The 21,026-nt window shown below is 32.9% G+C and overlaps 1 protein-coding gene across 5 annotated transcripts in view; it reads right to left on the bottom strand.

Moving 5' to 3' along the window:
- Ctnna3 (catenin alpha 3) overlaps window positions 1–21,026 on the bottom strand; it is a 1,743,363-nt gene that overhangs the window by 204,704 nt on the left and 1,517,633 nt on the right. The gene's annotated exons all lie outside the window — the stretch shown is intronic.

Raw genomic sequence — 21,026 nt, 5'->3', positions numbered from 1 at the left:
ATTTATTAAGAAAATATTTATTGTTGCTTTACTGGATACTTATAATCCTTTCAATAGGTGATAATAGAATAGTGGATATTGCATCTTCCCTTACATAAATATGAATTCAAGCTAGTGGTGGCAAAAATAGACAAGGAAAGAATTTGTTGCAATTTATATCAAGTAGTTGAATTAGAGATTAGATAAAGTGCTATGAGGACAAATCATGAGAGAGTGTTTTTTTCTAATTTGGGAAGGTGTAGGTAGAAAGACTGATATATAAAGGTGTTTTCACAGAGATCACATGTAACATGTCCTTTGGGGGCTTTTTACAAAGAGTAAGAAAGTAAAAAAAAAAAAATATTTTAACTAAAAAATAATAATAGTCTGTGCTAATACAAGAACTTATAACCACATGTAAAATAGTCATAGAATTTTGAGGATGTTTACTTTTAATACTCTTCAGTTTGTTTTCTTGAATAGGTAGTATGCAACTTTAAAGACTAAATTTTAAAATGTCATGAATAAGTTATATGGTATTCACTTATCAAGAATTCCTTCATTTACTAATCTTTGGATTTCTAGAATGTACTAGAGGCATTTTAAATATTTGATTATACAAAAGTACCTTCTACTCTAATTCAGCCACTGAAGGGAAACAACCCAAGAAGCACAGTCACATCCCTGAGGATAAAAGGTGAAACTTCCCTAATCACTTCAAATATCTCCATGTTAAAGTTTAAGTTATACCAGTACTCCCAATACAACAGTCACTTTTAATATAAAAATCTTATTCTTTTTAAAATTATGTTCAGTCATAAGTTACATCTTAATCATTTATTTAAGCAGAAATGATAATCACCCAATACATACTAACACTGAGCATATAGATTGAAGGTTATAAAAGAACAATTTATGTGACTTCATTTCCAATAGGGAACTCAAGGAGTCCTATAAATCACTCTTTCAGGTCATCTCAATGACCCAGAACATGGAATTCATATTATATCTATTCTTATACTTCTTTACATAACCATGATAAAATATTTTACATAACTGGTAGAGAATCATTTTACTTCTGCTGCAAGAAGAAGGAAAATTATGTAAAGATAGAAAAAAACTTCAGAATAATAAATTGTAAATAATCAGAATGTTAGCTGTGAAATTTACTATACACTGAATTTCAAAAGTATTTGTGAAATTACCAGAAAGTAGAAATATAATAACTGATATAGAATATTAATTATAAATTGTAGGCTATAAAATGGAAATAGAGAAGTTAGTAATACAGCTCATTAGCTTAATTGTATTTCTAAAATTTATATTTCTATACTTCTTGTAAGTATAGGTATATATAAGGGAACCAAAAAAAAAGGAAGAAAGAAACAAGAAAAATCAGAATGCTTTAAGCATAAGGTATAACAATTGTTACATGCATTTTAACTATAGGAAAATAACAACAATAGACATATTTTGGATACATCATACCAGAATGTATTACAGACATTAACCAGAGACTGGTGATTCCTACAAAGGATTTTAAGATTAGAAAAACTGTGGAAATTTCTTTAAAGTAAGAAACTTGATAATTATCAAAGCTCTGACAAACTATGCCTTATAACTCCCTAGAACATTTTGAAATAGACAAATATCATCATCAGTTTTGTCTTTTTCCTAAGACAATGTGGTACACTTCACAGAAGGAAGCTGGAAGTATATCTTCCACTTTGAGGGATGTTTGTTTCAGTGGCTCCTAAAAAATTCTCTATATTTATTTTCTAGAGTAGGTTTTCACATTAGTTGTGGATACTACTGACAAACCCCTATCAATGGCAACATTTTCCATTTTCTACAAGCTACTCATAGAGACAGTGGCTTCCACTGATGTCTTTCATCAATGGCAAATGATGGCAGATTCCATTTTTGGAAATTCCTGGCAGTAGCTCTTGGCAGCAATCTTCTCTCAATATATTTTTGAAAGTTCCTATTTTCCCCTGAGCATTTTATATGAAGCTCAGTGTTAGAAAAACTTCATATTAATTTCTGAATAATGAACTAGAGAGCAATAGAACTTATTTGCCTTTAGTAGAGCTTTTAGAGAAGCATGTGAAATTTTCTAAAGCAAGGATTCACAAAGGGTTAATACTTTATAAAGAGCCAGAAAGAAAATACTTTAGGAGTGACATAACTGGATCAAATGGTGGTTCCATTCTTTTCTGAGGAATCTGCTTTCTGTAGTGGTTGCACCAATTTGCAGGCCCACCAGCAATGTATGAGTGTACCTTTGTCCCCACATCTTCATAGACACTTATTGTTGTTTGTATTCTTAATAGTTGCCATTGTGACTGGAGTGAAATGAAATCTCAGTGTAGTTTGATTTGCATTTCTCTAATTGTAAGAATATTCAGCTATCCCACTCCTCGGTTTATACCCAAAGGACTTAAAATCAGCATACTACAATAACACAGCCACATCAATATTTATAGCAACTCAATTCACAATAGCTAAACAGTAGAACCAACCTAGGTGCTCTTCAACAGATGATGGATAAAGAAAATATATACACAATGGTATATTATTCAGACTTAAAGAAAATTGAAATTATGGCATTTGCAGGTAAATAGATGGAGCTGGAGAATATTATGCTAAGCAAAATAAGCCAATCTCAAAAAAACCAAAGGCCAAATTTTTTCTCTGATATGTGGATGCTAATTCAAAATAAGGGGAGGGGGACTAGGGGAAAATAGAGGTACTTTGGATTAGGTAGAGGAGAGTGAAGGAAGGAGGGGGGTATGGGGATAGAAATGATAGTAGAATGAATCATATATGATTACACGACTGGTGTGATTCTACATTATATACAACCAGAATGAGAATTTATACTCAATTTATGTATGATGTGTCAAAATGTATTCTATTTCCATATATAACAAATTAGAACAAACTTTTAAAGAAGAAAATATTTTAGGCTTTGTGGGTCACATGATTTCTTTCACAACTACTCATCTCTAACATTATAGCACAACATTAATCAATAGAATTTTATTTACAAAAACAAGTGGCAGGCAATTTGGCCTATAAGTTAGGATTTTCTTAACCTTTGCTCTACAGTTGTATTATACAAAAAATTCCATGTTGCCTCTGAGCCTTTCCAGTATTTTTAAAGTGATCCTCCAAAAATAAAACAGATACAAGTTCATAGGTAACATCTTAGGAAGAACTCCTATGTATGTTAAAAGTGACCTTTTAGGTATTGATAGGATAATCCATTATTGCTTTTAATGATTCCATAAATAAGTGAATAGGAAACTTGGCAAAAGATAGAGATGGTCTGCTCCACCAGTGCACTGAGCGGTAAGATATCTGTATTAAACTCATCCTGACAAATTCAATAAACCAAACTTCACCTCATATTATCATATTTTAACTTTAAAAGAGGTATAACCCTTTAGAAATTATATCTTACTCAAGAAAAAAAAAAGAAATACCTGTGGCCAAGAAAGGACAAACTAACCAATAAAGTCCAAACATAGACTACACATATCTCTGCTTCATGGCACACACACAACAAATTTTTTTAATGAGAAAAAAATCCCATAGCTGTGTAGAAGAAGAATGGTTATTGTAATATGCTGTACTAAGTTCACTAGCTGTCTTTATGAGGAAAAAAATCATATAAAGTCTTACTCCCTATAATACACAAAAAGTCAATTCCATAAAAATTTATTATCTAAATGTGAAGTATAAAATAATAAAGCTTTCAGAAGAAAACATTAGCAAATATTTTCATAATACTGAGGAAACAAAAAAAGTTGATACATTGAACTATATAACAGGTAAGAACTCTTGGACAAGGTGACACATTCCTGTAATTCCAGCAACTCAAGAAACTAAGGCAGGAGGATCAAAAGTTCAAGGCCAGCCTCAGAAGCTTAGCAAGACTGCATCTTTAAATAAAAAAAAAAAACAAAAGGGCTAAAAGATGGAGCTCAGTGGTTAAGCACCCCTAGGTTCAACCCCTGGTCACCCTCAAAATTTTAAGAATTTATCTTATCAAAACTCATTGTTAGGGCTGGGGTTGTAGCTCTGTAGTACAGTGCTTGCCTAGCATGTGTGAGGTACTGGGTTCAATTCTCACCACCACATATAAATAAATAAATAAATAAATAAATAAATAAATAAATAAACAAACAAACAAATAAATGGCCATCAACAACTGAGAAAATATTTTTTTAAAAAAAGACATTGTTAATGGAGTCAAACATCAGCCTTCAACCCAAGCTTGCTGTATGTATAAAAAATGCCAACAAATCAATAAGGAAAGACCAGCACAATAGAAAAATGGGCAAAGCATTGAAAAGATGGTTCTTAAAGGAATATGCCCAAATGGTAAAAGAACTTATTTTTAAAAAGGCTGCAAATTTATTAATTATTAAAATACAAACCAAAGTCCTGAGATATTTTACACCTTCACCAGAGGGTTAAACTAAGAAAGAAGATAGAAATTTTCAAGTAGTGGTGAAGCTGTAGAACAACTGGTACTGTCATATAACTCTGATTAGTATATAAAAGGATGCAGACATTTTAGAAAGCAATTTGACTTTTATGTGGAAGCAGAACATGTGCAAAATTGTGACCCAGCAAATCCAAATTTAGGAGGAGTTGAAAGTATCCAACTGAAATAGATGCAAGATAGCACCCAAAAACATGTTTATTAGAATGTTTGTAGCAGCACTAGTCATAACATGCTAAATACTAAAACTACCCATGTGTCCATCAATAGTTTCATAGAGACATAAATTACGGCATATTTATACAATGCCATATACTGTCATAACAAGAATGGACAAACTGCTGGGCATGATGAACATGCCTGTAATCCCAGTGGCTGAGGAGGCTGAGGCAGGAGGATTACGAGGCTCACCAAAAGTGAGGCACTAAGCAACTCAGTGAGACCATGTCTCTAAATAAAATTTTAAAAGTAGGGCTTAGATTTTGGTTCATTGTCTGAGTGTACCCACCAGAAAACAAACAAACAAACAAAAAGGACAAACTATGGCTATGAACAACAATAAAACATTCACAAATTTAAATTTGCACAAAAGAAGTCATAATATTTATAAATATTTAGTATGCTCCTGATTATCCAGAGCATCATGAGGTTGAAGTTATATCTCATAAATGAAAAAAAATACTTTAATGTAAGTGGTTAATATGATTAGGTTTTTACCTTTACTTAGAGAAATTTTCATTGAACTATGGTAAAATAAATACAGGGTCCTCCAAAACCACACCACCAGAGTACACACACAAACATATATACACACACATCAATATACATTGTAAATGTTAAAAGATGTTAACTCACTTTCTTTTACATGAAAGTTCGATAAATGTTACCTGCCAGCTTACTATACACAAAATGAAAAAATCGATTTGAAAGCCTACAATAGACAGGACATTAGTCTGCCTACAGTAACTTAGATGGAGATCAACCTGGAGGTATAGGGATTATTGATGAAATGCAAATGTGTCTTGCATGTGCCACTAAAAACCAACTTTTGGAAATTTTGTAATATCAATGTCATCATATGACAAAATAAATACTATGTCCCCCAAAACCACACCACTTACACTACCCAGCTATTTTTTACTATATGGGCATTTTATGAGTAACCAGGGTGAATTAGAAAGTATTGATGGTGAAATTTCTGAAACCTGAATAGTAGAAGACAGATTTTTGATATATGAAGCATCTTTACTATGTGTTTACAGTCCTAGGAGAATGATCGTGTCTTTAAAAAAAGCAGTTATTAAAGTATTGATGATGCCATAAAATGAAGAAATAAAACAACTTATAAACAGTAAAGCATGTTTTTCCCCTGAAGTCATTCTGTTAAGTTTTCTACCAACCTTCTTAGGGAGAAGAAAAAAAAAGATATCTAAAACTATGAAATTATAAGGAAGATATGTATTTAACATTTGCATTGAATTTCATATATGCTTGGAGTATAGTTCAATGAAAATTTCTCTAAATAAAGATAAAATATAATAACCATGTGCATAAAAGTATTTTTTCACTTATTAAATATAATTTCAACCTTAAGATATTCTGGATAATCAGGAAGCATATGAAAATTTATAAAGGGCTCTCATAGCATAAAACACAGTTTTCAATTAATAGTTAACACAAGACCATACTGAAACTTAAAAAAGGAAATTCCGTATTTAAGACAAGTGCTACTTCTTACTGTGTGCTATTGATATGTCTCACATTCATTTACAAGGATAACAAAAATAATTGTTTACCTATACTTTTATACATTTAGACATAAATGAAAAGACTTCAGTGCCAGGCATTGTTCAAGGTGGCTTACAAATATTTACTCTAAATTCAGCCCTTACAACAGTACTATAACTGATTATTATTATTATTATTTATCAGTATGATTTTTTCAGAAAAAGAAGTTGAGATACAGAGAAGTCAATAAGAAAATTCCCTAATGCCATAAAATAGTAGAAAGCAAAGCGCAACCTTGAAACCAGGCAGGGTGCTCTGGACACCTACCTACTCTGTGCAGCCTCTGACATGGATAGTATTGGCATCTGCCCATTGTTGCTTACAATTATGGCATCAAAGCACTAAATAAAATGCATTAAGTAATGAACTAGGAAAAAGCAGATTTGATTTGAAATATTTAGCCAAATTTTAATTAATTTTAATTAGTTTTGAAACAAGAAATTTTATCTACTGAGAAAAAAGGTTTTTTGTTTTTTTTTTCAGTTGAACTGTGGTGTTCACCTGTCACTGGAAAGATAGGAACATTTTTAAAATTAAGACTAACCTAACCTACTTTGTGGGGTGAGAATAAAAGCCCGACTTCCATTTGACATCTTGTCAAAGATACAGTCCAAATTTTGGCTCAAAGTGTTGACTAAAAAGGTTTTATATTTATTTCTTTTAAAAACATTTGTTAAATATATATAATTCTCATGGATACAGTGGATATAGTAATCCTTACTTTCTTGGTTATTCCATATATAAGAAATAATTTAAATGATTCTGAAAGGTAGGGAGAAGTTGAACTAGCTAGGCATCTTGGGACCCCAGGGAACAGGAAAATAATAAGCAACATGGATATTTAAAAAAATGTTTTTTGTTTTAATTAGTTACACATGACAGTACAATGACCTTGACATATCATACATTTGAATCATATGGGATATAATTTCTCATTATTCTGAGTGTATAGGTTGCAGAATCACATTGGTCATGCAGTCACGTATATATGTATATATACATAGCAATATTAATGTCTATTTCATTTTACTGTCCTACCTTTCCCCCCTTTCCCTTCCCTCCCCTCCCATCACTTCTTTCTACCCAATCTAAGGTGACGCAATTCTTTTTTTTTTCCCCCACATCTTCATACATGTATTTTGTATAACGATGAGGGTCTCCTTCCATCTTCCATGCAATTCCCTTTCTCCCTTCCTTTCCCTCCCACCTCTCCTCCCTATCTAGAGGTAATCTTCTTCTCATGCTCATCCTCCTTACCCCATTTTGAGTCACCCCACTTATATCAGAGAAGACATTTGGCATTTGTTTTTTGGGGTATTGGCTAACTTCACTTAGTATAATCTTCTCTAATGCCATCCATTTCCCTGAAAATGCCATGATCTTGTTATTTTTTAGTGCTGAGTAATATTCCATTGTGTATAAATGCCACATTTTTTTATCCATTCATCCATTGAAGGGCATCTAGGTTGGCTCCACAGTCTAGCTATTGTGAATTGTGCTGCTGTAAATATTGATATGGCTGTGTCCCTGTAGTATGCTGTTTTTAAGTCCTTTGGGTATAGACCGAGAAGAGGAATAGCTGGGTCTAATGGTGGTTCCATTCCCAGCTTTCCAAGGAATCTCCATATTGCTTTCCAGATTGGCTGCACCAATTTGCAGTCCCACCAGCAATGTATGAGTGTACCTTTTTCCCCTGCATCCTCGCGAGCACTTCTTGTTGTTTGACTTCATAATGGCTGTCATTCTTACTAGAGTGAGATGGTATCTTAGAGTAGTTTTAATTTGCATTTCTCTGATTGTTAGAGATGGTGAGCATTTTTTCGTGTATTTGTTGATTGAGTGTATATCCTCTTCTGAGAAGTGTCTGTTCAAGTCCTTGGCTCATTTGTTGATTAGGTTATTTGTTTTTTTGGTGTTTAACTTTTTGAGTTCTTTGTATACCCGAGAGATTAGAGCTCTATCTGATGTGTGAGGGGTAAAAATTTATTCCCAGGATGTAGGCTCCCTATTCACCTCACATATTATTTCTCTTGCTGAGAAAAAACTTTTTAGTTTGAATTCGTCCCATTTGTTGATTCTTGGTTTTAATTCTTGTGCTATAGGTGTCTTATTAAGTAACTTGGAGCCTAACCCCACGAGATGGAAATTAGGGCCAACTTTTTCTTCTATTAGACGCAGAGTCTCTGGTTTGATTCCTAGATCCTTGATCCATTTTGAGTTGACTTTTGTGCATGGTGAGAGATAGGGATTCAATTTCATTTTGTTGCATATGGATTTCCAGTTTTCCCAGCACCATTTGTTGAAGATGCTATCCTTTCTCCATTGCATGCTTTTGTCTAATATAAGGTAGTTGTAATTTTGTGGGTTGGTCTCTGTGTCCTCTATTCTATACCATTGGTCCACCAACCTGTTTTGGTGCTAGTACCATGCTGTTTTTGTTACTATTGCTCAGTAGTATAGTTTAAGATCTGGTATAGGGATACCATCTGTTTCACTCTTCCTGCTTAGAATTGCTTTAGCTATTCTGGGTCTCTTATTTTTCCAGATGAATTTCATAATTGCTTTTTCTATTTCTGTGAGGAATGCCATTGGGATTTTGATCAGAATCGCATTGAATCTGTAAAGTGCTTTTGGTAATATGGCCATTTTAATAATATTAATTCTGTCTATCCATGAGCAAGATATATCTTTCCATATTCTAAGGTCTTCTTCTATTTCTATCTTTAGATTTCTATAGTTTTCATTGTATAGATCTTTCACCTCTTTTGTTAAGTTGATTCCCAAGTATTTTATTTTATTTTTTTGAGGATATTGTGAAGGGGGTAATTTTCCTCATTTTGATTTCAGAGGATTTGTCACTGATATACAGGAATGCCTTTGATTTATGGGTGTTGATTTTATATCCTGACATTTTGTTGAATTCATTTATTAGTTCTAGAAGTTTCTTGGTAGAGCATTTTGGGTATTCTAGGTATAGAATCATATCATCAGCAAATAGTGCTAGTTTAAGTTCTTCTTTTCCTATAGTTATACCTTTAATTTCTTTCATCTGTCTAATTGCTCTGGCCAGTGCTTCAAAAACTATGTTGAATAGAAGTGGTGAGAGAGGGAATCCCTGCCTTGTTCCAGATTTTAGAGGGAATGCCTTCCATTTTTCTCTGTTTAGAATGATGCTGGCCTGAAGCTTAGTGTAGATAGCTTTTACAATGTTGAAGTAAGTTCCTGTTATCCCTAGTTTTTCTAGTGTTTTGAACATAAAGGATGCTGTATTTTGTCGAATGCTTTTTCTGCATCTATTGAAATGATCATATGGTTCTTATCTTTAAGTGACGTGGTGAATTATATTTATTGATTTCTGTATGTTGAACCAATCTTGTATCCTGGGGATAAATCCAACTTGATCATGGTGCATGGTCTTTTTGATATGTTTTTGTTTCTGATTTGCCAGAATTTTATTGAGAATTTCTGCATCTATATTTATTAGAGATATTGGTCTGAAGTTTTCTTTCTTTGAAGTGTCTTTGTCTGGTTTTCGAATCAGGGTGATATTGGCCTCTTAGAATGAATTTGGAAGTAGTCCCTCTTTTTCTATTTCCTGAAATAGATTGATGAGTATTGGTATTAGTTCTTCTTAAAAGGTCTTGTAAAACTCTGCTGTATATCCATCCAGTCCTAAGCTTTTCTTGATTGGTAATCTTTTGATGGCTTCTTCTTCTTCACTTGATATTGGTCTGTTTAAGTTGTGTATATCTTCCTGACTCAATATGGGCATATCATATGGCTTAAGGAATTTATCTATGCCTTCACTATCTTCTATTTTATTGGAGTATAAGATTTCAAAATAATTTCTAATTATCTTCTGTATTTCTGTAGTGTCTGTTGTGATATTGCCTTTTTCAACCCATATGTAGTAATTTGGGTTCTCTCTCTTCTTCTCTTTGTTAGCATGGCTAAGGTTCTGTCAATCTTATTTATTTTTTCAAAGAACCAACTTTTAGTTTTTTTCAATTTTTTCAATTGTTTCTTTTAATTCAACTCCATTGATTTCATCTCTGATTTTAAATATTTCTTGCCTTTTACTGCATTTGTTGCTGATTTGCTCTTCTTTTTCTAGGGCTTTGAGATGTAGTGTGAGATCATTTATTTGTTGGCTTTTTCTTCTTCTAAGGAATGAATTCCATGCAATGAATTTTCCTCTTAGTACTGCTTTCATAGTGTCCCAGAGATTTCGATATGTTGTGTCTGTGTTTTCATTTATCTCTAAGAAGTTTTTAATTTCCTCCTTGATGTCTTTTCTATAACCCATTGTTCATTCAGCAGCATATTGTTCATTCTCCATGTGACGTAGGAATTTTTCTTCCTTATTTTATTGTTGATTTCCAATTTCATTCCATTATGACCGGATAAAATGCATGGTATATCTCTACTCCTTTATATTTGCTAAGAGTTGACCTATGGCATAATATATGGTCTATTTTTGAGAAGCATATTTTTTCTTGAACTTCTTTTTAGTTGTAGGTGAACACAATCCCTTTATTTTATTTATTTATTTTTATGTGGTGTTGAGGATCGAACCCAGTGCCTCACACATGTTAGGCAAGTGCTCTACCACTGAGCTACAACCCAGCACTAACTAACTACATTTTTATTTTGCCTTATATATCCCCAATTCAGAGCTAAATCAGCTGACAATCAGCCTAAAGAAGTTGGCAGTTTCCAGGAGCAGTGGTGCATACCTATAATCCCAATGGCTCAGTAGGATGAGACAGGAGAATCATGAGTTCAAAACCAGCCTTCACAATGTAGTGAGGCCTTAAGGAACTCAGCAAGACCCTATGCCTGACCCCCCAAATTAAAAAAGGACTGGGATGTGATACACTGGTTAAGTTCCCTTGGGTTCAATATTCTCTGTCTTGACTATATTATATAAATATTCTGGCTGCAATATTGGACTATAGTTTCACAGGATGTTACCACAGAAGAAAAAAGGTAAATATGTGGAATGAATCTCCCCAATTTCTTAAATACGCATAAGAATCTATGATTATCTGCAAATTTAAAATATTAGTTGATTTTTTATTATGTGCCAAATACAATTATAGATTTTAGAAAATAAGCAGTGAACAAAACAAATGCCCACTCCTCAAAAAAGTCTATAATCTAATTAGAAAAATGAACAACAAATAAACACAAAACATATATAATATTTCAAGTGGTGAAAATTATGAGAAAAAAAACAGAATAATGAACACATAGTAAACGGCTACACATAGTATAGCTGTTTTGTAGAGTAGACTGATGGGGAGGAGCAAATGAAAGGTAGAAAAAAGTTATTGCTTTTTTGCTTTGTAATTTATGATTGGGTTGGGTTTTATAATTATATATAAGCTATGTGCATAAGGAGATGATATTTATTGGAAGTGCTATAGAAGGCTTTAGAACATAGATTCCTGAGCCACAGTAACAACCTTCACTGTAAGCCCTTGTTCAAGTTATTTAGCTACTCTGTTCTTCAGTGTTTTCAAATGTATTATGAGGCAATAATAATAGCACTCAACTCAAAAGGCTGACATCAGAAACAAATGTGTTACCATATATAAAATTGTTAAAACAGACTGAAACATGATAAATACTATAGAAATGTTTGTTATGTCAACTTTGTGTTGGTACCTATTTGAGTAACACTATAATAAAAATAATTAACTTCACCATGGAAGAAAGCATAAAAATTATTTTCCTTAAGAGGGTTTATACATTAGTGACTTTGAAAAACAGTATTTGAAAATATGCCACTGTTGGTATAGCTCAGATATCACATTTATAGCTACTGTGGATCCCAGACAATATAAATTTATCATCCAAAAATACAGTATGAAATAGTATATTATATTATAAATAGTATGTTTTTAGAACATTATATTTTATTTTATTTTAAAACCAAATTCAAATATGATATACATCATAACTATTAACCATCAATCTACCTTGTTAAAGAGAACTATTATTTTTCAATTTTAATTGTAGCTATTGTGTATGCATTCTGCTTTCTGTCCTGCATTTGTATCTTCAAGGAGCTTTGCCTGTCCCCATATTACATTATTGGAATTATATATCACATATTGCCAAAGTATTTTGTTCATCATTCACTTGTAAAAGTTAAGTATCATAGCATGTAATATGCCTCATCACAAATAAGATTGGTACATATGTCCCTTGGGACAAAAAGATGCAATGGATCAAAATAAATGGAAATAAGATGCTGTACCATATGCAAGAGAGAAAAGAGAATAAATCTGAGAAAGCTTTTATTTCTACTTTTAAAGCAAGAAATTCTATCTTTATGCCAACAATTATTGGTGCAAAATAAAAGATTAGGACATAGTATCATTTGACTGACTTTGTTCTTCAGTACTTCCCCCTACCCTCCCATGTTGTCTCCCTCTTGATCAAATTTCCTTGCATAGTTGTAGTGCAGTAATTTAAAATGATAATAATAGAAGAGAGATCAGTAGAAAGGAAGGAATTATGAGGAGGCAGGAGGGAAGGGAACTAAGGGAATGAGATTGATGAAATTATATTATGTGCATGTTTGAATATGTCACAATGAAATCCATTACTATATATAATATATGTATATAATATATATGCACCAATAAAAACAAAAAGAAGAGGTCAGTAGGAAAAATAACTTTTATATGTAAGATTTCTAAGGAATATAACTCAAATCTAAAAGAATTGAGATAGAAACATTTTATAGTATATGACAGGTAAATATTGAATACTCTGAGATTGTGAAGTGTCTTTGCATCTGTCCTAGAGGTAAATGAGGTTTAATGAACCTTCTATACAAAAGTTTAGAGAGATTTGCTAAACAGGAATTTTAGTTGACTAATCATATAAATAAAAATCACTGAAAATAAGAATTTTTCTGATGTTATTTTAGTTTAGCTCTTAGCAAGTCAGAAGAACTATTTTAAAAGATACTAAAAGAATTCTTTGTTAGTCAAGATCCTTTGAGAACATCTAAATTGGATTAGAATCACGAGGAAGCTGGAGAAGCTTAAGAGAAGCATCAGCTTATGATGAAATTTTGACCCTGGATGAAGGGAAAAAAGATAGGAAGCTTGAATGAAAACTGCCTAGACATTGTGCAGTTTAAGAAAAATGAAGAAAAGTCACTGTGGTGTCCCATAGCAAGGGCAGCCATCAGAGTTATCAAGTATCCTTAGGAATGGCCTGCTTCAGGATCCTGGAGGCATTTCTGTTATCAGCTAGGCACAGTCATGGAATAGGCAGACTTAGCTTCCATGCTTTGCTTAAGAGTGGCCATTGGTCTCATGAAAACCTGATGTCTTATTTTTTGATGAACAACATATAACTGTGCACTATGTACTCCCCTGGAATCTATTAATTTTATAACTATGTGGTTTCTTATATCACAAATAAAGGCTCTTGCCAGGCCATATTGTGAAATCATGTTTTGAACAACAACGAAAGCCACAGTTGCAGGCAGGCAACCAGTGTATCATTCACCCAGTCAATTATTTAATCTACCAGTTGCTTAAACTTAAACAAAACATAATTTGACCTTATCTAATTAGGTAACTTCATCTTTTAAACTAGGCCCGTTGTTCACACGATAGTCTCTTTCACTCTGTTCACACTCTAGCACAAGCATTACCACCTCAGTGAAGATTGTTTGGTCATTTCATCTCAATCAGCATCTTGTCATCCACCAACGACTACCCTATTACTAGTTTACTTAGTAATATTTGCTAGTAACTGCAATAATCTTGTTTTGAAGTTGTTCAGTCTTTGTAGACTTGTGTCTCCATGTATCCTATGTAACTAATGTTCTCCATGATGTTATCACTATATAAAAATGGTTTGATCCCTAAAAGTTAATAAACGTAATTGAACAAACACTTGACAAAGTAAGTTTATATTTCAGGCACAAATATGGGTCTGAGGATTTGAAAACATGATTCCTTCCCTCACTAGAGATTATAGGATAACAAGTTAGAAATGACATTTCCTTTACCATCCCTCTTCTTTCAATTGTTTCTGATCATGCATCAGTTCAACATCATGTTTTTGGTAGTAGAATCGCTCTGAAAAACATCGACTTTATAAGAACAGAAACTTGACATTCAAAAAGGCAATTTCTCTAGAACTTTGATTTCACAACTTTATAAATAATAAAGCATTACATTTCATGCTTCTGAAAAAGGTAATTTTTATTTATCTAGATTCCTCAGAATTTTCTTGAACAGATCATCAATACGCTTAGTCAATAGATATCTTCTATACAACAAGAGCACAAAGAGTGCTGTTTGAAGTAATGTAGTTACAGTGGGATATCCAAAAAGATAAAGTCTTCATAGAGGTTGGATTTTACTAGAAGAAGGCAGCATAAAAAATGGCCAAAGAAATAAATATATCAAACTGAGACAGGGGTTTTGAAGAATATACAAGGAGGGAAGACTGCATATAAGGCTTTGTTTAGTTACATAGGTTAGGAAAGATGTTTCGGAGCAAGTGATGCTTTCCTAAGTGAAAAGGAGTTTAACAGGTAAAATTGAAGTGCAGGTAGTTAGGAAAGAATGAGAGGAAAAGACTTGCACCACAAGGAACTGGAAATGTGAAAAACTTTGAAAGAAATGTAATGCTAAAGGATCTGAAAGAAAATGATGCCAAATGAAACAATGGGAAACAAATTGTTCATGTATTTGTAACGCCAAGCTTTAAATAACTAAACATGTTTCATTTAAAGGAATTGACATAAATTAAATGTACACAATTCTAGGGCTCAAAAGCATGGATCTTCTATGGTACCCTAATTGGAAATGCTTCTAGAAAACCTATCCTCTGTTTTTAGGCTCATCTAGGATTGGACTGGAATAATATAGAAAAAAAAACTGGAAGCACAGACACTAATGACTGAATTAGAAGAAATTTGGAACCATGATTTTGCATGTGATATGATGAAAAACAGCAAGACTTGGATATAATGAAAATTTAATTACACACTTAATACAATTAAGCCATGAAATCATGAGAGAACATAAATATTAAAAATATATAATCTGTGCTTTTGGGTAGCTGGAAACATGTTCATAGTAGAGACATAACTTCTCTTATTAGTGTCAATATCCATAACATCCTCTAATATTTCATATGAATTCACCTAATGGAATTAGGAAGAAAATAATCAGACGTCAAACAGTAAGAAAGCCCCTTATTGAAAAAGTACACTGGCAGTGTTTGCTCCCTCCACAGTACTTTGCTGTGCTTTGTTGGCTTGAATTATATGCATGGTTCTGAGATAGAAAACTTATTTATATGAATAATGTAATATACTTCCTGAACATTTCAAGATATAACCAAGAAGGGGATAGTAGTAAAAGGACATGATTTTTTTCATATTATGATTGTGAAAGAAATTATTAAAAAATACAGTTGGAGGTCCTTTATGGGTACATAGTACAAATTTAAGTAACAATCACTTCATTAGTTTAGCAAAGCCTTTGTTTTCTGCTATAAATGTGTGATTTCAAAACTTACTTTAGTATTGGGCTCAATTAATTCTCTCCCTGTCAATTCTGCCACTTTTATAGCTTGAATAATTGACATGTTTTATATTATTTCATATGATTACTTTACTTTTCTTAAATTGTTTTTCTTAATTTGGGCTTTGTCATTCTTATTTGATCTATTTTCTGAGATTATATATATAATCTATATACATATAGATTTATAGATTGATACATATTTTTTTCTCTCTCAAATATATCCCATTTCAGCAATTTTGTTATAAATCTTTGATTTTGAACAAATATTAATTCAGAGAAAAAGCTCAGGTAATTTTTAATTCATCTCATATATATCAAATAGAGGATATTTCTTTGGGGAGAAAAAAAGAACTATTTTATCCATCAATCAACTTCAGGAAAATTCAAAGAAATTCAAGACAAAGGGAAGGTCCAGCCACATCATGATTTAGACAAGCTGTGGAGCCTCATGTTGAGCCACATTTGTTATTAAATTCTGATGCAATGCACAAGCACATTTATTTTACTAGATGATGTGTTCAAAACAAATAAACAAGAAAATAACAACAATACCCGAATTTGACACCTAATTGGAACAAGCTATTATTATAGCTGTCTCAGAGTATCTAAAGCTACATAAGACAAAATTTCAGCCTGTACATGTGACCCAGTGCTGCTGATTCTGCAAGTAAAAAGAAGTGTGTAAACTCAGAGGTGGTTATGGGTTGGTCAAACAGGACAAGGGGACATTTGATGAGAAACCCTATCATTTTCATATGCATCCTAATTGAATAGAAGGGCTTTTCCAAATGAATGCAGATAATACATGTTGACATTTAACATCACACCTGTGTTGTAGAATCCTGAAGGAACATCTGTATATGCATTCAGGGACAATAAAAGGAAGAAATAGAAATAGTAGATGGGAGAAATTTTGAGAAATACCAAGAAACTACAAAAATGTAGAAGCCAACTAACAGGGAGTGCAGGGGAGGAGGAAGTGCCTCGGATCTCAAATGTTCAAGGTAATAAGCAAGGATTCAAAGAGAAGATTATATAGTTGTTAACATGAGCAGACTTCAAGAGTGCATCAGGCACACTGAAGTAGTAATGGCAGGGCTTAGGGAAAGGAAGATATTGGGTACACATTTTTCATTTCATTTAATATTTAAACAAAATCACAGCTATAAGTTATACTAGTTTTTGATATGTATTGAGTAACTCCTCTTCTCTAAGCATTCTTACAGGAGTTAAGGATACAACAAGGAATAGGTGCCTGATGCTCTGTATCAGGCACCCTAGTAAATGCATTACACACATCATTCCATTCAATATTCACTACAGGTCTATGACATACTGTCATAATGATCAATATTTACATAAAGAAACTGAGGTTTAACAATTTAAGTAATTTCCTAAGGCCACATAAATAGAAAAAGGCAGACCAGGATTTTAGTACAAGGAAGTCTGATCTAGAACCCAAGCTCTTATTTATTGTTTTAGATTATGGAAGCCCAGCATTTAGAGACATTTTGGAGAAATTTCAGAAAATAGTAAAAAATGGACAAAGGTACTTCTGCTCAGAGAAGCAATTATCAATTTAGCCACAAATTTTATTCTAATATTAGTGCACAGTTTCACATGATTGGAAATTTTAAATGTATATAATTTTAGTGCATGCTTTTTGATATTAAACCATTAATAATTTTGCTTCTCATTAAATATTCTTGGTAGGCATAATTATTGGACAACTGCTTACTTCATGGTTATACCTAAATTTATCTGTCTCTTGACATACAGAAGACATAATAAATTGTAACTTTTGACTATTAAAAATAATGTGGTAAATTACATAACTTGTCACAAGTTTTTTAATTGCTTAACATATATTGATGATTTTTACAGAAGATTTTTAGCAATTTTAAGAAAATCCAAGCACCTCAAAAAATAAAATAAGGTTCAAAGGCAAGGTGTAATATTGCTTTAAGTCATGCACGGTGGCGCGTACCTGTAATCCCAGCCAGGAGGCTGAGACAGGAGGATCCTGAGTTCAAAGCCAGCCTCAGCAACATCAAGGCACTAAGCAATTCAGTGAGACCCTATCTCTAAATAAAAATAGGGCTGGGGATATGGCATAGTGGTCAAGTGCCCCTGAGTTCAATCCCCAGTAACAAAAAAAAAAAAAAGATTCTTTGTTTCACTGTAGCTTTCCTAGTACTTATACTAGAATTTAGAGTTGATCATAATTTTATCTATGATAAATGGTATCTCATCTAGACTGGAAGTAGCATGATGATATTTTCTCCCATAGTAATTGTGCCTGATACAATTATTGAGGGTAATTAATAAATATTTGCTGATTCAATTAATTAACCTGAGGTACAGCTTTTGAAAAAAATTAAAATTTGAAAAATACAATTATAGGAGTCATGCATGTATATCATGTTGACAAGACACATTACACAGATCTGATAGAGCAATAATGACCAGGAAGAACTCACAAAGATGAAAGCACTTGAAGGTGTGTGAGCATTGTAGGGCAGCTTCATTGAGCTCCACATTTTCTGGAGTAAAACTTGGGACTCTTGGAGTAGGATGCTTTTAATTAGCATGAGTAGGAAAGCACCCTAGGAAAAATACAATAATCATTGTGACAGCCTTCTCCTGGCTGTTCAGCTTTTGTAATTGATAATAATTCTCTACGGATCTCTCAATTTCTGTACGTCTTGCTAGTGAAACATTGATTCGCTATTATCTAAGACTATTTTTTCAAGGATATTAGTATATGAAACCACCTTGGGATATACAGCTTCTTTCTTGAACAAAGAGCAGATTTGTCAATAGCTATGAAAAATAAAATCATATTTCCTTCTACAGCAAAGGATAGAAACATTTACTATCAGTATAATAAAGCCAAGTTCTTCCTCCAAAGCAAAGAACATTCCTGCTTACTTCTTATAAAAATGGGTTCTTCTGTTACACAATCCATTGCATGTGCAGGTACCTTCTGGCCTTCTTTATGCTGCATTATAGGAATGTTCTGCTTTGGTACTCTGTGTGAGAGTGCTGATACCCTGTCTTCTGCTACTGCTGTGAGTAATAAGAGAGATTTATCTCTGACATAAGAATCTTATACCATTTTCCAGCAATGAAATTGTGGCAGTTACATTGTTAGCTTGAAAGTAAATTAAAATATCAGAACTTTCAGAATTCTGTAGAGTTGGAAAATTCATCCACCTTTCTTTGACTGGGGACAAGCCTGATTGGAATTCTATATCATGGCTAGCTACCCGCAATTTTCACATCTGTATTCTTGGTTCTGGAAGTGCCAGTTCCTCCCCTGCCATAATAGAAGAGGGGTTGAGTCTAATATTGTGACTAACCAGAAGTAATGGTCTTAGCAATGAGTTGTAGTCACTGGAGTTTTACAAGCAATCAGGCTGGGGGACCTATTTCAGACTATTTAAACTATCAATGCTATAATCAATGGATTTTATTTCTGTGTCTATAAATAATAAAATTTGGGCTAATAGAGTAGTGAGATCCAGTGAAGAGCTAATGATTAAAATGTTAAAAATGAGTAGAGATATTGGATGACAAATCCGATAGAAGACAGGATGTTAAGAGAATGAGGTAAAGTTAAGTACAAATAAAACAAGATACTTTTTAATCTTAATTATAATGAGAAATATACCAATTAGAATGGCTATTATCAAATAAATAAATAACAACAAATGATAGCAAAGTTGTAGAGGAAAAAGAATTTATACATGGGTAGTGGGAATGTAAATTAGTATAGACATTATGGAGAATAGTATGGAGGTTCCTGAAAAAAACTAAAGATAACTAAGGTGGGATGGCATACATCTGTTATTCCAGCTAGTAGAGATGGTGAGGTAGGATTATCACATGATCAAGTCCATGTCAGCATGGACAACACAGTGAGACACTACCTTAAACAAAAACAAACAAACAACAACAACAAAAAAAAAAAACCCTAAAAACAGATATACCATATGATTCAGCTATCCAACTCCTAGTTATTCAAAGGAAATGAAATCAACATACCAAAGCAATACCTGCACACTGTGTTCATTGCTGCCCTATTCATATTACTTAAGACACAGAATAAGCCTAGCTGGTTATATAAGTAAACTTTTCATTGCTGGAACAAATAGCTGAGAAAAACAACTTCGAGGAGGAAAGATTTGTTTGGGCTTAAGATTTCTGAGTTTTCAGTCCATGGTTGGTTGGCTCCATTGCTTTGGGCTTGAGGTGAGGCAGAACATTATATCAGAAAGGCATGGCAGAGGAAAGTCAGTTCATGGTATCCAAGAAGCAGAAGGACAGGGAAGGGGGGTGTCTAGAATACAGACACTCACCACAGTGAATTAATTTGAACTTTCTACAACCAAGTTAAATGAATTTAAGAAATCACATAATAAATTAGTTTTGATTAGATAAATTTAAAATGTAAGTAAAAGGAGCACCTTTGGAGGTTGATTTTTCTAAAAGAGGCAAAAAGGTGCTGGAAGGTCCACACTTTACAAAACTGAAGTTTAGTTGGGAGTTTTGAAGGAGGGGAAATAGAAGCAAATGTGTGCACAAATATGGAAGTTTCAGGGGTCAAAATCATAAAAGAAGTTAGATTCTTAAAAAAATACAAAAGACATGCAAATGTCTGACAAACATATGAAAAGCAACGCAACTATGTTAGCCAATGAACCACTAATATGCATCTACAAGGATCAAACTTTACAAAAACTAATACCAGTATCAGGTTGTGGGTTCCAGAATGCTCATCTTGATGGTAGGAGTAAAACTGATAAAATCATGTTAGAAAACTCTTTGTCAGTATCTCCTAAAGATGAATGAATGCAAACCCCAAGACCCAGCAATTACATTCTCTAGTATATGTCAACAGAATAAGACAAACATATTTATCAAAAGACACATACTAAAATGTTCATAATATATCTACCCATAACTACAGGCTGAACAGCCTAAATGTCCATCAACAGTGAAAGTGTTCCATAGTCACATAATGGATGCTATATAAAAATCATGAATGCTTTACATCAATGAGCGTAATCTATAATTATATACAACAATCTGTATGACTCTCATATACTAAATTGGGGGTAAACAGAGCCAGAAAAAGAAGTTCATTATGTATAATTACATTTATATAAAGT

This window comes from Marmota monax, unplaced genomic scaffold, assembly GCF_021218885.2.
Source record: "Marmota monax isolate L192 unplaced genomic scaffold, Marmota_monax_Labrador192_F-V1.1 WCK01_AAM20220418_F8-fsc00019, whole genome shotgun sequence".
In the NCBI taxonomy this organism is placed as follows: Eukaryota; Metazoa; Chordata; class Mammalia; order Rodentia; family Sciuridae; genus Marmota; species Marmota monax.
This window is presented reverse-complemented; position numbering and strand designations above follow the sequence as displayed.